This window comes from Leptonychotes weddellii, chromosome 5 (genome assembly GCF_054177405.1).
Source record: "Leptonychotes weddellii isolate Sample4059 chromosome 5, ASM5417740v2, whole genome shotgun sequence".
Classification (NCBI taxonomy): Eukaryota; Metazoa; Chordata; class Mammalia; order Carnivora; family Phocidae; genus Leptonychotes; species Leptonychotes weddellii.
In genome coordinates, this window is record NC_138373.1 from 60,762,376 (window position 1) to 60,778,155 (window position 15,780).

The 15,780-nt window shown below is 43.3% G+C and overlaps 1 long non-coding RNA gene across 1 annotated transcript in view; it reads right to left on the reverse strand.

Annotated features, from left to right (window-relative positions):
- Nucleotides 1–8,227: 8,227 nt before the first annotated feature.
- LOC145721682 (uncharacterized) overlaps nt 8,228–15,780 on the reverse strand; it is a 31,988-nt gene continuing 24,435 nt past the window's right edge. The window contains exon 3 of the long non-coding RNA XR_014145518.1: nt 8,228–9,209. This is a non-coding gene — a long non-coding RNA (uncharacterized LOC145721682). The remainder of the gene's footprint in view (nt 9,210–15,780) is intronic.

Below are 15,780 nucleotides of genomic sequence, written 5' to 3' on the forward strand. Positions count from 1 at the left end.
GGGCAGGACGAAGAAGGCAAGGCTCTTCCTAGTGCCTCCTGTCTGTCCCGTCAGTTACCCCGCCATGGACAGTGGCGGTTCATTTCACCAGTTCCAACTGTGTGCCCCAGTCCATCACCCCTCCTCTCAGAACTATCAGCCTCGCCCTGGTGGGGTCCCCTCCGAGAGGTCTGGGTCCCAGTTCTGCAGCCCCTCCCCCAAGCTTCTAGGTTCTGATTACCCTAACCCCTTCCCTTTGTTCCTCCAGCCCTGGGGGTAGTAGCTGCTTCCTGCACTTACTGTGTCTGTTTTATTTCAGAGTCTCCCTTCTGTGTCTTCAGTGCTCCAATACCTGTTTAACTAATTTCTTATGTTAAATTCTCTCTGCTAAATCGTTAGTGTTGTTTCCACTTTCCTGACTGGCTAGAAAAATCGGGGAATTCAATTGTATGCATACTGAATGTAACCATATGAAATTATGTAATTTACCAAAATCCTCATTGTGGTTGTATTAGAGAGTTAGTCTTAGAAGTGATTTTTTTTTCCTCCCTTCATCCCTATTTTCTAGATTTCTTGGTAATGTGGTTACATTACTTTCATGGTAAAAATATGCATTTGTATATAAAAAAGAGAGGATTTGATTCCCAGTAAAAGAGTATGTAGCCCGAAGAGAGCTTGGTCTGTAAAACCAAATTATAATCTGAGTAATGAAAAGTGATTAAAAATGTGACCCCGAGTCCACTGGGGGGGTTATCTTTTGAAAAAGAGGAGCACTACAGGAAGACTGGAGTGAATCCAGTGATGTCACAGCTCTCCCTGAAGAGAATATGGTTTATATAATTCCTAAATAATAAAACGAGAAGGTTGATGTGACTCTCCAGCAAATTCTATAGCAGCCTATTACACAGATGACTCAAGAATACTGGGAAGAAGCCTGGATTTACAGAGACCAGATTATGCCAAATTCACTTCATTTTCTTTTTTGTTGATCTTATATTCATTTATTTATTTATTCATTCATTCATACAGCAAACATTTATTACATACCTATTATGTTCTAGGAACTGTCTTGGCAATGAAGATAGAAAGATGAGCTTCTAATAAGAGAGACAGGTATGTGACATTTAGATGCTGTCAACATATATCCTAGGAAACAAATCAGTCTAATTTAAGCTTTTAATTTTGCTCAGTAATATGCAAAACAGACATCTGTACTTCATACCTGAGCCTCACACAGCACTGTCCCCCTCCCCCACTTCTGTGGGGGAGTTCAATTACAGGGACTGGGGATGACTAGGGAGAGGGTTTGGGATACGGCAGGGATTGGCATGGGTGGGAATAAGGGAAGGTTCAGGGGTGGGGTGGGGTGAGGCACCATCTGGCAGCCAAAACACAGAAAACCAGGCGCCATATGTTTTTCACACTTGCTCATCACAGCAGGGGCCATCAATCATTCTAAATAAGATGTCTGCTCATTCTCTTGATTTCACATGAATCTTGAATGGTCCACGTATCAGATTCTCTTAATTCTCCCTTAAAGTTGCAGTGGTTCAAATGCATTTACTCTTGTAATAAATGGATTTAGCTGTTTGGTAATGGGACTCATTCCATTTTCAATAGGATCATTCTTGCTTTTTTGGTTTTCTTTCTGATTTGGTTGTCCTTATTGATTTAGTATACATAAGACATCAGAGTGGGGGTATATTTTGTCCATAAAATGATCCTCTATTCTCAGCTCTAGACTAAAAAATTTTCTAGCTTTTTTTTTTTTTTGGTACTCTCTGTTTTATATACACATCTTAGGTAATATTCTAAAACTCCATCATAGGGGCACCTGGGTGGCTCAGGCAGTTAAACGACTGACTCTTGATTTCAGCTCAGGTCATGATCTCAGGGTTGTGAGATCTAGCCCCATGCTGGACTCTGCACTGAGCATGGAGCCTGCTTAAGAGTCTCTCTCTCTCTCCCCTTGCCCCTTCCCCTACATTCTCTCTCAAAAAAAAAAAAAAAAAAATTCTAAAACTCCATTATAATGATGGTTGAGAGGGCAAGACTAAAACCTTTTAGAGGCTAACCCACCTGTAGACTTTCATCTATCTTTATCATTTTTTCCCTCCGATGATGAAGAGCTCATACCCATAAAAATTATAAGCCGTTTGGAAATGAATGAAATGGATGATGAAAGTCTCCTACAATTAGTAGTGGAGGGTGTGGGAGAGGGAATAAGGGAGAAGGTTTGGTTGAGCATGACACTTGGTAATTAATAGTGATTTCCCTTTTTTGAAATGGCTAAATTAATAAGCTACATCAAAATACTCTTCTCCAAGGAAGGCAAGATTCCCAAGCAAACCTTGGTAATAAAATGTGGTAAATACTCTAGTGGAAGATCAGGAAGAAAATGGTGAGCATCAGGGCAGAGTGGGAGAGGAGTGTGGGGTGGATGTAAGGCTGAAGATTGGAGCTAAATCATGGCTCCATGTTTTCATAATTAGCATTAAACAACAAAACAACAACCAATTTATTTATACCCCACCACATTTCAAAATATATAAGGTACCCTATTAAAATGTATGCAATACAAGAAGAGAAAGTAAAAATGAGTAAGTGGTGAACATGGGGCAAGAGATTTAGGGTAGGAAAAATAAGATTAACCCATGAGTAAGGTTGATCCAAAATCAATATTTGTTAAAATAACATACATAAATATTTATAGGAGTTCCTATGCAATTGCTGAAAATGGGCTACAAGTTCAGTTCCAAGTTTCAGACACATATTCGAAAAAAGAGAACTCTGATCACATTGTCAATTACTTAATCACTTAATTAATTTACTTAATTATTTTATTAGTTAAATATACAAGCCAATTGTCCAAGTAAAGCACAACTCTTCCTGGTATTGATACTAGAGGGAATTATTTCCCCCGTGGGTCTTCATAAAGAAGGCACTGAGTAATATGACGATAATTCTCCCAGCTGCCTTTGAAAGTAAAAAAGGCAACGAGTTTTGTGAAGATGTTTCTTGATCAGCTGTCCAGAGGACTGAAGACAAAATACCATGACCCAATTCAGTACAAGAAAATCTATGGGAATAAAAATTATGTGGTATGAGTGTATAAGTTATTCTGGGGAAAATTTTAAAGCAGTAGTTCTAATTTCTTCTGAGTTGTGGACTACTTGTGAAAACTTTCCATTCATTCATTTTTTAAAACACATCTATGCAAAGACTGTGCTTTGCTCCAGGCTCTGCCAGCCCTGGGAATCAGCTGCTTGGATCTCCTGCTGGGAGGAGGCCTCCCTTCTGGATCCACCGCCAAGTTCACACCCAGACCATCATCTTTGGAGCTGCTATAAACGCCAGTCAGTGAGAGAGCACATCAGAGAGGAGGGTGAGAATCCATTCCTGCAAGAGGCAAGAGTCCTCGAATGGACGTCCGTGGACCTGGCCAAAACTTTCTTAGAGCTATGCTGTGGCCTTCTACCCTGGCCTTCCTTCCTTTCCTTCCTCCTTTCCTGGGCATCAGACCTGCACTGGGGTCTAAAGAGTCTCCCCGCCTCCTCCCTCCCCTTTGTTCTCCAATAAATCTCAAACCCACATGCACCAACCATTCAAGGTCCTGTGGCAGCCAGGGATCCTGCTTGCATGGAGGTTACATTCTAGTGGCAAAAGGCAGACTATAAAGAAGACGACAAAAATGTAACTGAGATGGTTCTCAGACAATAATTAGTACTCTGAAGAAAACAAACAGAGCAAGGTGATGAAGAATGAGGGGGAGTCTGTTTTAGATCAAGTAGTCAGCAGGGCCTCATTCATTAAGCATGTAGCTAAATGTCAGAGGCCCATGTGAGGGAGTCACGGGGGGACTAGGGGTCTGGGTGTTCAAGGACTGAGGGGATGTGTGTGGTTCGTGGAGAGAGGGAGCAGAACAGTGTGGGGTGAGGTGTGGGGACCTGGGGAGGAGTTTAGACTTTATGCTAAATGTGATAGGGAAATAAAAAGAATGGCTCTAATTTTAGGGGCCTTGCAGACCTCCGAAAACTTATCCATAGGATGTAGAATTAAATTTTAAGTAGAAATGAATACATGTTAGGCAATTTGCCATAAATATGATCTTTCCTGTTAACAAATAAGTTATTTTTGGAAACATGCTGTATCTTTATGGTAAAAAGAAATGCAAAGAAAAAGAAAAGAAAAGAAAAATACAAAGAAGAAAGTAAAATCATCTTAAACAGCACTACTTAGAGAAGACTATTGACAATATTTGGATAAACATCCCTCATGCTTATATTTAACATCCCTTATGTTAATTTCATATCGATACAAATAGATGTACATACATACTTGTATATGTACTACACACATTTATTTACTATACATTTTGTCACTCCTCAGCATGTTTTGACCATGTAAAATATTTCATTGATTCTAAAATGCCTTTTTCTTCAAGATTTGATTGATTGATTGATTTGGAGAGTGCGCATGCGTGACCTGGGAGAGGGGCCGAGGGAGAGGAGGAAAGAGAATCTCAAGCAGACTCCGAGCTGAGCAGGGAGCCTTAATGCAGGGCTTGAACCCGGGCTTGATCCCACGATCCTGAGATCATGACCTGAGCTGAAATCAAGAGTCAGATGCTTAATTAACTGACTAAGTCACCCAGGCGTCCCTAAAACGCCTTTTTAAAAAGACATTTTGCACTCGTGGAGTGGGGCTGCATCTGAGCACACTGGGTGCCCGGCCACGCAGCAGCCTTGCAGGCACATTCACAAAAACATCGACACATACAGAATGGGTGTTAATGCCATAGGAGAAAACCCATGAGCAAGAGGTGAGTTCCCTTTTAACCCCCCGGGAAGAACATTATTGAGGGAGGAGCGTGGGAGGTTTGTTGGAAGTAACTCTGAAATGGTTTATCAATATTCCCCCAGCGCAAGTCCAAAATTGGCCAGTGCTACATAACGGCAAAGCCGGCTGAGGAGCCCATGGCTTTCTCTCTTTCAGGCATTCTTAAGAAACTCAGCATCCAGACACTCTTAATGATATCTAGAAATACATGGACATTGACAACTCTGAGTTAAGAAGCCCTCAGAAGAGCTGGAATCTCAATATGAAGAAGTTCCAGAAACATTACATTTTTTTTATTTATTTGAGAGAGAGAGAGCACAAGCAGGGGGAGCTGCAGAGGGAGAGGGAGAAGCAGGCTCCCCGCTGAGCAAGGAGCCCAATGTGGGGCTCGATCCCAGGACCCTGAGATCATGACCTGAGCCGAAGGCAGATGCTTAACCGACTGAGCCACCCAGGCGCCCCCAGAAACATATTAATTTATTATTTTTATATTTTTCTTTCATGTATGCATAAGAATAATATATAAAAATATGCTTAAGTCATAAAGAACTAATAAGTATAAAATAAAAATTCTAGGTAACAAGAAAGCACTGTATCTTTTAATTGACAGCATTTATTTTTCTTAGTATCATAAAATAATGATGCATCTGAGAAATGATAGTATCTCAGATTTGATTAAATACAATAGACTCTCCTTCTTCCATTTTAAGGTTGCTTTCATATTCCGCTGTGTGCTATATTCCATAATTTATGGGACCAGCCCTCCATTAATGGACATTTGGGTCATTCCAGTTCTTCACTATGATAAACAATGCTGCAGCAAATATTCTTGTGCATACATCTTTCACACTTGTGTGATTTTCCCTTTAGGGCAATAAACCAAAATTTTGAGACGTGTCAAGCTGCAGGGATATTAAAATGATGCCCCTGGACTGGTTGTGTCTGGAGAGCCAGCGCTCCAGGATGCGGGGGAAGGGCAGACCGGAAACGTGAACGGTCAGCGAGCTGTGGCGGGGGGCGGTTCTCTCTTGTGAACACCCAGGTGCTCGCTGGATGGGGGCTTGCCCTGCCTGGAAGCCAGTCCGCTTCTTTTTGGAGTAGACCAAAGCGGGACACCGCGGGCAGGGCAAGGTTGCCTGACCATTCATTCGTCTGTTCATTTATTCCCCGGTGCTACTCTGGGCCAGCTATTGTGCCAAATGCTAAGGGACAAGATAGCAATGGCCCTGCCCTGTGGGAGATGACTGTACCCTGTAAGCCATGCTAAGAACTTTGACCTAGAACCCCCAAAGTCTTTTGTTCTCTCTTCTAATCCCCAACGCCTTAAAAGACATGAAGCAGAGAAATGTCACAGTTGGATTGATTGAGTTCCTCTGAATCAAAATGCTTGACATTTGACAAAGTTGAACAGGTGGCAGGATCGGGAGCCCACCATTGGGACCCATCTGTCTGGAGGCAGGGAATCTTCCCGGAGCGTTTGAACCAACTGTACTATATGGGGAAATATGGGACAAGGTTGCTGAGACCTTTAGAAACCAGAGGTGGGAGGTGAGGAGCTCCCTCTTTTTCACAGCCCATCAAGTTTGAGTGCAGCTAATCTGGATTTGTAAAGCGAGTAAGAGAAGCCTTCCAGATGGCCACAAGGACTGTCCCTTATATTTATTCTATAACATTACGTATATGTATTCCTTGGTTACCTTGGCCCTATCACCTCTTATCCGGGCCTTTGAATATGCTGTTCTTCTTACCTGCACAACTCTTCTTCTTCTTGGTCTGGCTAGCTCAGGCTGACCTTGAAGTCTCAGGTGTAATGCCATTTAATCCAAGAAACCCCCTCCTAGGCTAGGCCGGTGCTGGTGCTCTGTGTTCCCACGGCACAGTACGCCCTCTATCACCATTTACTTAGCACACTTTAGAAAACTCATCGCAAGCGCCACCACCTCCATGGCTGGATGCGTCGTGCCTAGCAGTGGGGCACCATTTATATTGTACTCTATGTGCAAAATGTCCCCTGAAGCTGGCCAGTGCATACCCTGCGTGGTTGTCACCTCTACCCTGATTCTGTATTTTTACTATTTATCTTCCCCACTAGATTGTCAACTCCAGAAGGTCTTGGGCCATGTCTTCTTGCTCAGGATTTTACTCGCGACACCTGACGCTATTGCTGATAACTATTAGTACTTAAAGTTTTCTTTTCTCTTTTTTTTAAAGATTATTTATTTGAGGGCGCCTGGGTGGCTCAGTTGGTTGAGCGACTGCCTTCGGCTCAGGTCATGGTCCTGGAGTCCCTGGATCGAGTCCCGCATCGGGCTCCCTGCTCGGCAGGGAGCCTGCTTCTCCCTCTGACCGTCCCCCCTCTCATGTACTTTCTCGCTCTCTCAAATAAATAAATAAATCTTTAAAAAAAAATAAAAAAATAAAGATTATTTATTTGAGAAATAGAGAGAGAGCGCTGGGGGAGGGGCAGAGGGAGAGAAAGTCTTAAGCAGACCCTGTGCTGAGTATGGAGCCCGATGCAGGGCTTGATCTCACGACCCTGAGATCACGACCTGAGCTGAAACCATGAGTCGGTCGCTTAACCGGCTGCGCCACTCAGGCGCCCCAGTACTTAACATTTTCTGATTAAAATAACAAATCTATCCTTGTTAATGCAGGTAACCTTCCCACTTGGATTTATCATGCCTAAATTTTTCCAAGGCAATGTGTTTGCAATTAGATTTAAATTGGTAAGATCCTCACCGGCATCTTTGCATTTTTGTTTTCTATGCTGCTGCATTAACATGACCAGACTGTGTCCTTCTCCATTTCCTAATGACCTTTATCAAACTACTCACTGGAAGGGCAAGCCTCACAATCCCAAGAACATGAGCTAAGACCAGTTTTCTTTTTTAAATATTTTATTTATTTATTTGAGAGAGATAGGGAGCACGAGCAGGGGAGAGGGAGAAGGGGGCTCCCCGCTGAGCCGGGAGCCCGATGCGGGGCTCGATCCCAGACCCTGGGATCATGACCTGAGCCGAAGGCAGACGCTTAAGCTTAACCCGCTGAGCCACCGAGGCGCCCCGAGCTAAGATGAGTTTTAAGGCCTCAGCAATCCACTGACAGGATAAAAGGAGAAACTCCTCCCTGGAGGTAGCCAACACCTAGTCCGATAGAGAAAGTTCCACCCAACAACAGAGGTTTCCGTCTCAGCGGCCCCCTGGCCTCCGCACCTACAGGGAGCCCCACAAATGAAACTTTCCCCCGGGTGTATGGCTGGTAATAGAGGAGAATGGGTAGTGAAGAGTCAACCAGCCTTCATGACACAAATTCTAAAAGAAGTTTCTGTCAAATGCTGAAATTAAGGCAAATGCGCACTTTGTGCTCACCCAGCTCGAAATACCTTCGTATGCAATAAAGGCTATTTTTTGGGGGGGGGGCTCTATTGTGCTAGCCACTAGGGTTGAATAAAAGCAAATCATGCCCTACATCTATTCTCCTCGAGGCTCTGCATATACATAATTTCAGAGAAAATTTCCATTTTGGTGAACAAAACTATCTCAGAAACGGTGACCCCAAAGGAGGAACGCCTCGCTTCCCTCATGGCTTCAGGCAGGACCCAGTACCAGCTTCTGGATTTGGTCCCCAGACATCCCCAAAGACGAATGATATATGGAAACAGAAAAGATAATGTGCTCTGTTAAGATGACAAGGTAAGAATTCAGAAAAATCGTGTCCTGCTTCCTCCTTTCATAATTAAAGCAAACTCCACTTTCACCCCCACACCCTAAAAAAAAAGGCCCTGTAGCTAGAACACGCATGAGGAAAAGGAGAAGAGCATGAGTTAAAAGAAACTTCTGGCTGGGCTCACGTTGGTTTGGAGAAAGCAGCAAGATGCTAACTGGCAGCTGGAAATCTGGGACTATGATTTGCTGATGGAGGTCCCAGAAAATGGATTTGTTAGCCAACAGGGAGAGGATCGGTAGGGGAAGGAATAACAAATTCTTGGAGGGTTCTTTCATGACTAGTCACCTGCCCGGCTATATAAAATAACTAGAATCAAACCCTTTGCAGTCATACTGCAAATCCAAGGACCCAATCAATGGATAATGAAAAGTGTCCATATACTTGAAAAGTAAGAGGAATAGTCTGCAGCTCAGAAACACACAACGAAAATGATCTGAAATGATAAAGCTTTGGCAGAAAACATGCTAAAGATGTGTATAAATATATCATTATTTGCAATATAATTGAGGAACGTTTTCTTCCATCTGAAATTAAATTTTGCAATTTAAAACAACCTGATGCAAAGGCCATTTATTCAATAAGAAAGCTGTTTCTTTGCAACATGAATCATCTTAAACTCGTGGTCTCTCCAGAAGGATAACCCCACTTTGCTTTTCCATCGATATCTGTAACAGAAAGCAAATGATTTTGCTAGAGCTGCATCCTCAGTGACACTCTACAGTGGAACTTAGAAATAGGACAGACTTTATGACTTCCCCACAGGCACCATGATCACCAAACGATGGCATTTGCTTTGAAGGCAATGAAAACTGAATTAATGAAAATAACCAGGCTGCCGTGTACCTGAGTGCTGACGGAATTCAAGGGAAAAGGCTTATTTGTGAGCCACTTACATAATTGGAAGATTCTGACTGACATTCACTACCATAATGATGACAGACTTAATTCCAGAATTTCACATAACCGTGTAATGTGTTGAGAAAAATGAATAATCCTTCCTCTCTTAGACACCCAGATATGCATTAAGTAGTTTGAATAATGCTCTCAAATCTAGAACTATTTGAAATTATCAATTGAGTCTTGGCTCTGGCGAAAACTGTGCCATCAGAGGAATTCTTTATGCATCTCCACGGTCTCTGTGCGTAGTGAGGTACGCAGTGGCTGCATAGTTCAGTATTTCCCCTTTCTTCCGGGCAGAGATGGCGAACAAGCCAGGCCAGGACCTTGTCCTTCCACAGCAGACATCACTAATCCATCTGCCACACCTGTTTGCTGTGCCCAGACCAGCTTTCTCCAAGACACCCCTTCAGCCAGTTGCCCCTCAGTGCTCAGGTGAAACCCATTGGTCATTCTAGTCCCAAAAAGTGGCTCTACATACTTGGTTTAAAAGGTTAGCTAAGGGGCGCCTGGGTGGCTCAGTTGGTTAAGCGTCTGCCTTCAGCTCAGGTCACGATCCCAGGGACCTGCTCCGAGGAGAGTCTGCTTCTCCCTCTACCTGTGTCCTTCCCCCCACTCATGCTCTCTCTCTCTCTCAAATAAATACATAAAATCTTTTTTTTTTTTAAGTTAGCTAAGTTCCATATATTCGACTGCATATGAAATTCCTTTTTGTTACTATCAAAAATAGGTTTCTCCGTAGGCTGTCATGAAATCAGATGTGATTTCAACATAACTAAAATACCACCGACCTTTTACCTTCAGACCCGTAGAAAATATGGTCCAATGAGTGGTCAGCCTACTAATTTATAAAAGCCTGAATGATACTCTTTTATGAATATATTTTTATAGGATGGGGTGAACCTATGACTACAATGAGTCATTGAGGTGCCCACTATTATCTGGGGGAGAGAGTCCGTGAGCCCTAACACTGCTCTTTGGCCACCTCGGTAGCTACCAAAGCATCACACGCCTTCAGACAATGATCTTATGTAGGCAGTTTCGTCTATGCTAACGTAAAATGAGAAGTAAGTTTGTTCATTAGGTAAATCAGATCAGCAAAAGCAGAGCTTCGAGCGTCACGCTTTGTAATGTCTCTGTCCCCAAGTCCATTCCCAGACAGTCTTCCCCGGAAAGGATAACCTCCAGCTCTAAACATCCATCAGACGCAGATGCTGGGCTCATGCTTTCTTCCCATCAGCACAGCTGAATCGAGAGACCAAGGTTACTGAAAGCTTACTCAGGCGGCAGGGAAATAAATGGGAAGATTTCTTAGTGTCTTCTTCCGTCCTTCACCTGGGGAGCCCTTGCCTCTCGAGATGTGAAAGGAGCCCAGCCCAGCTGCTCGCTCCACGAGGCCTGCCAGGGGCCACCTGCTGCCCACTATCCCCCTGGGTCGTTGTCTCCTGTCTCTTCTCTCTTGAATCCCGGGAAGCAACCATACAGTCGTGGAAGACACAATGGGGTAACTTCAGAAAAGGACTTGTGGACCGTGGAAAGCCAAAAATCTATCCTGCATGCTGGTTGTCAGCCAACTCTTTACGAAGAAAACAAAACACAAAGCTTCTTGATCCGATTGCCGTCAACTTGGGAGCTAAGTGTGTGACTGCTGAATTCTCCCCTCTCTGCCACAGGAGCATAAAATCATCTGAGCAGAGGACCCTGCCTCCTGCCTCAGGCATGCTGCTGAATCAGCTGTCAGGCCAGGCCGAGGGGGTGCGGAGGGCGTGTGAAGGGGGAAGGAGCCCTAAATGGGGGTCAGCCCACCCACATGCCCTGGGGGGATTCAGCGGGACGTGGCATGTTTCTTTACCTGTAAGATGGGGTGACGATGCTCGTTCTGCCGGCCTCAAGGCACTAAGGGAGGGATAGAGGGAAAGAAATGACCTAATGGATGTGTAAGTGCTATGTCATTCCAGAGAAGAGTCCCCAGGGAGCTCCAGGAGTGTTCGGTAATTTTTATTATTGTCATCCTCATCATCTAACGTCGGTCTCCTCTACATCAGGCCATGCAGCTCTTTCTTCGGATTCAAACAATATGACAGAGACTTAGATAAGGTACAGTATTGTCAAACTCACTGTTCAGGGTACTTCCAACTGTCACCTACCCCTGGTTTTCAACCCTGGCTCAGCATTCAGAATCAATTGTAGGTTTGGGTTTTTTCAAAACATACCGATGTCACGTACAAGCTTTATCCCAGGACTGGATGGGACCCAGTGGTTTCTATTTTTGACAGTTCTCCCAGTAATTCTGACAGCTAGCCAGATTTGAGAACCACACGCACATGGTGATCCCGGGTGACTAGAGCCCCTCACATTCTCCGGAGGCCCCCCATTTCTTTTCTTCCAACATAAGTCAGGGTGCGATGGGCGGCGATGCTTTAAGATTTCCACAGGCAGAGACTTTCCTTCTGCCTTGGCCTCTCTCTCCTTGCATTCCTCACCTCCCCAGGAAAACCCCTCTCTTCTGCTCCCATCCCCCCTTCTCTTTCTTTAATGAATCGTGATGATGAGTTGGAATGGGAGCTCCCTGAAGTGAAATGTTAGCCCCATCTCTCAGCATCTAACATCTGATATAATCACAATGTATAGTGCAATGGCTAATGAAACACGGAAGAAAATTTATTATCCTAAAAGATATAAGCGTGCATTTAAAATAAGTGCCCAAGATTACATTTTGCTGAATTCCAATTTTAAACTCAGCATTGAATTTATGTTTTTGTTTTTTTTTGTTCCAGGTAATGCATTAGCAAGACACGGATACTTTGATTCCTACTAATCCATTTCTCTTTGGTGAAAATACTTCATTATTTTAAATTGTTTCTCTCAAACTTACCCAGTCATTGGCATGCATAATTGTGGCAGGGTTAATTCTAATCAGCTCAATTCTAGAGAAAGATTTTTGTGACTTTGTAAATCCTTCTTCTTCTTCTTCTTCTTCTTCTTCTTCTTCTGCTTCTGCTTCTTCTTCTTCTGCTTCTTCCTTCCTCTTCTTCCTTCCTCTTCTTTCTTCCTCTGCTTCTTCCTCTGCTTCTTCTTCTGCTTCTTCTTTCTTCTTCTTTCTTTTTCTTCTTCTTCTTCTTCTTCTTCTTCTTCTTCTTCTTCTTCTTCTTCTTCTTCTTCTTCTTTCTTCTTCTTCTTCTTCTTTCTTCTTCTTCTTCTTCTTTCAGAACTCATTTTAAATTAATCTTTGCAAACCTTTGCTATTAAAATCCTCTCAGGTTGGTACAGGTAAGACCATCAAACTGATTGCTGACATCTAGAATGTTGTTGTTCTTTTCATTTCCCTTTAGTTTTTCAGCGCGTTCATACAGTAATATTTCCCAGCTGGTAAGGGACCCAGCTTCTGGAAGAGGAAAAAGCAAGAAACACAGCCTAGCACCCCAGCTGCATGTTATTACGTTATTCCCAATTCACAGGAAATGAACAATCATTTAGTCTTGACAGGTACATCCAGAAACTCACTGTCTTCCCTTTCAACCTGAAAAAAATCAGGGTCTGCAGAAGTTAAGCATTAGCCTTTAAAGTATGCTTCATATTTTTTGCCAGTGTTATGAGGAATATCTTGTGAAAGCTTTTGAAAACACTCTGGAAAAATGCTGCCAGCGGGCTTAGAAACCTGGGAGAGGAAAAAAGTCATCATCCGAAATACTTTCTGTTCACGAAGATATGTAACTTAGTGGTCCCCTGTGAGCCGGTGAAGTTTAGACATATGTGATGGTAATTGGGGTGTGACCCAAATGGCCTTTTTAGTAGACTATTAGACTTAACACAAAAGCAAAGATGTCAGCAGTAAATGGCCCTCCAAATCAGTTCTAGGATGAACTAAAAGCAATCACAAATATATTAGGAAGGGTTTTACCCCCCCTTTATCCTGATGGATTTGTCCCTCGATTCAAAATATTTCCATTTTCCAGACACAGTTTTCCAAAGTAGAAATGCAATCAATGCGACATAATACTCCCATTCATCTTGCAGTTTAAAATTCACAAAGCACTTCCAGGCACATTACTCACTCGTCACCACCGTCACGTAATGGAGGCTAGCCTCCATTTTACAGATGACAAAACAGAGACACCAGGGAGGCTTTGTAGGCTGCCTGGAGTCGCGGTTCCCTGGTGGGAGTGCCAGGACGGACAGCTGGGTCTTTTGGCTCCTGGGCCAATATTGTTTAGTCTACCTAGCTGAGGATTTTCAAACATTTACTTCAGCTTAACTCGCTTTGCCCCCTATTATGGTCCATTTGTGTATGTCAGTCTTTATCTCTGGACCTGAGTCAAACTTCACCCCTTCTCCCATCTCCTCCTGTTTCAGAAGAAAAAAAAAATCCAAGCCTAAATATGGAACACATGTGCTTCTCATCTGGGCTGTTTAGAGGGATCGGGGAAATCAGAACTGTCGTTCGCTCTTTGTCTGATGTTTCGGCATGCCCCCTGGCACGGTTACTGGCCCCAGTCTGAGCCCACCACATTCAAAATCAACGTCCACCGTGTGTCTTTGCTCAACTTTTCACATTTTGGCCTCTCTCTGTTTTAGAAACTTGCTCTCCTGGTCTGTGAAAAATCTACTTTTGTCTCTATTGATGGTAGACGGGAAGATGTGCAGTGCAAGGATCGCAAGATGCCTTTTGCGTCAAAACCTGGAAGCTTCCACCACCTCCCCGACCGGGCTGCAGTGGGCAGCCATGACTCATGGTGAGGTCATGCATTCCGAGGCAAAGTTTATAGTAACCAGGAGGCTGAGCTATTTGCAGGTGCCCTGCATACTGAGCATACTAATTCTAACTCACCTCTACATTGCACTGGCATCTTTTGAAGTAGAACTTCATGGGGTGAACAGGAAGACTACAACATTTTTATTATAGTTGGCTTCCTTTGCTGAATTAGCGTTTATATTTTCCCAGTAGAAATCCCCAAATTGAAAATATAGAGGTGTCAGCTAGCACCACTTTAGTTAAGGTTGTGTCAACATTTCCTATAAACCTTGTTTTTCTAGGGTTTATAACTAGACCATAAAAATTTGCTCAGCTCTGAAACTTGGCATAGAGAGTAAACCTGGGAGTGAATTTTGCAGAATTTGAAGAGGGAAAAAATAAGTTCAACTGTTTTTAACATGTGCCTGTTCTAAAATGGAAACGATTTTTAGATGCATTTTTCTTTTTGTGTGACTCAAATGGAGCTTCAGAAAAAAAAAAAAAAAAAAAAGAACTCCTCGAGATTATTTCATTAATATGGGCTAATTGCACTTGTTAATTTTTAAAGAAACATTATGATTGAGGTATTTTACTCAAACCCACTGACTGCTCATCCGCAGGTACCAGTTTTTGCAAAGCAGTTAGCTGTGCATAATAATGTGATTTGGCAGACCGTCTGCACACCTTTTAAGGCAGGAAACCACCAACATGCTTCGAAGGAAGGATTCCTTCTGGTAAGAGGTTAATGGGCCATTTCAAAATGCATCCTCACTCAGGATAGCATCCCTGTATTCATCTTTACTTAATCTGTAGTTCACATTCATCGGATGACCCCAAAAAGCAGTTCAGGTAATGTTTGCATAAGGGAGACATCAAATCCCTCTGAAAATCTACATTTTCCAGAGAGCGGGGCTAACCCTCTGCATCCCTAGCAGTTCACCATCTATCGCTTTTGCTGTGCTGGTGGGATATTTGTATGTTAGAGGCAATTAGTCAGCGTGTTTCCATATGCTTGTGATGCCCTGTGCTGCGTTCGTCCGTCTGTCTCGGGCCATGAGCTCTGGAAAGATGGCAGCCACCATCAGCAGCTTCCCAAAAGCATCATGGGAGGAAGGGACAAAAGTTCTAGCCTCAAAGGCAGCAGAGCTGAGTTCTCATGCCCTCTGTGGCCCTTACTTACTCTGTGGACCTGGACTAGTCAGTCCACCTGTCTGGGGATAACAATAACCTGCTAACCTAGTAGGCTTATTGAGAGAGTCCGCTGAAACCATTATGTACATCAAAGCACTTTTTAAACTGTAAAGTGTCATCCAAATGTAAGGTGATGGTACCTCCCTCAGCATCTGTTACCCAGGGATGCATACTTAAATGTTGTTAGTAATATAACCTCTCAGCTGATTCATGTGGAAAGAACCCTACGCTTCCCAGTGCAACAAGCCACAACCATATAACTCAACCTTGGCTTTATTTCTTCTAATTGCTCATCTCTTTACTTACCTGTTGCTGATCACTGACCACCTTTTTGAATGGAGAGTGCTCCAGAGTCTTGGCTGCTCATTTCCCGTGGACATCAACCCAGTCTGCCCCAGATGCCACCTTTTTTTTTT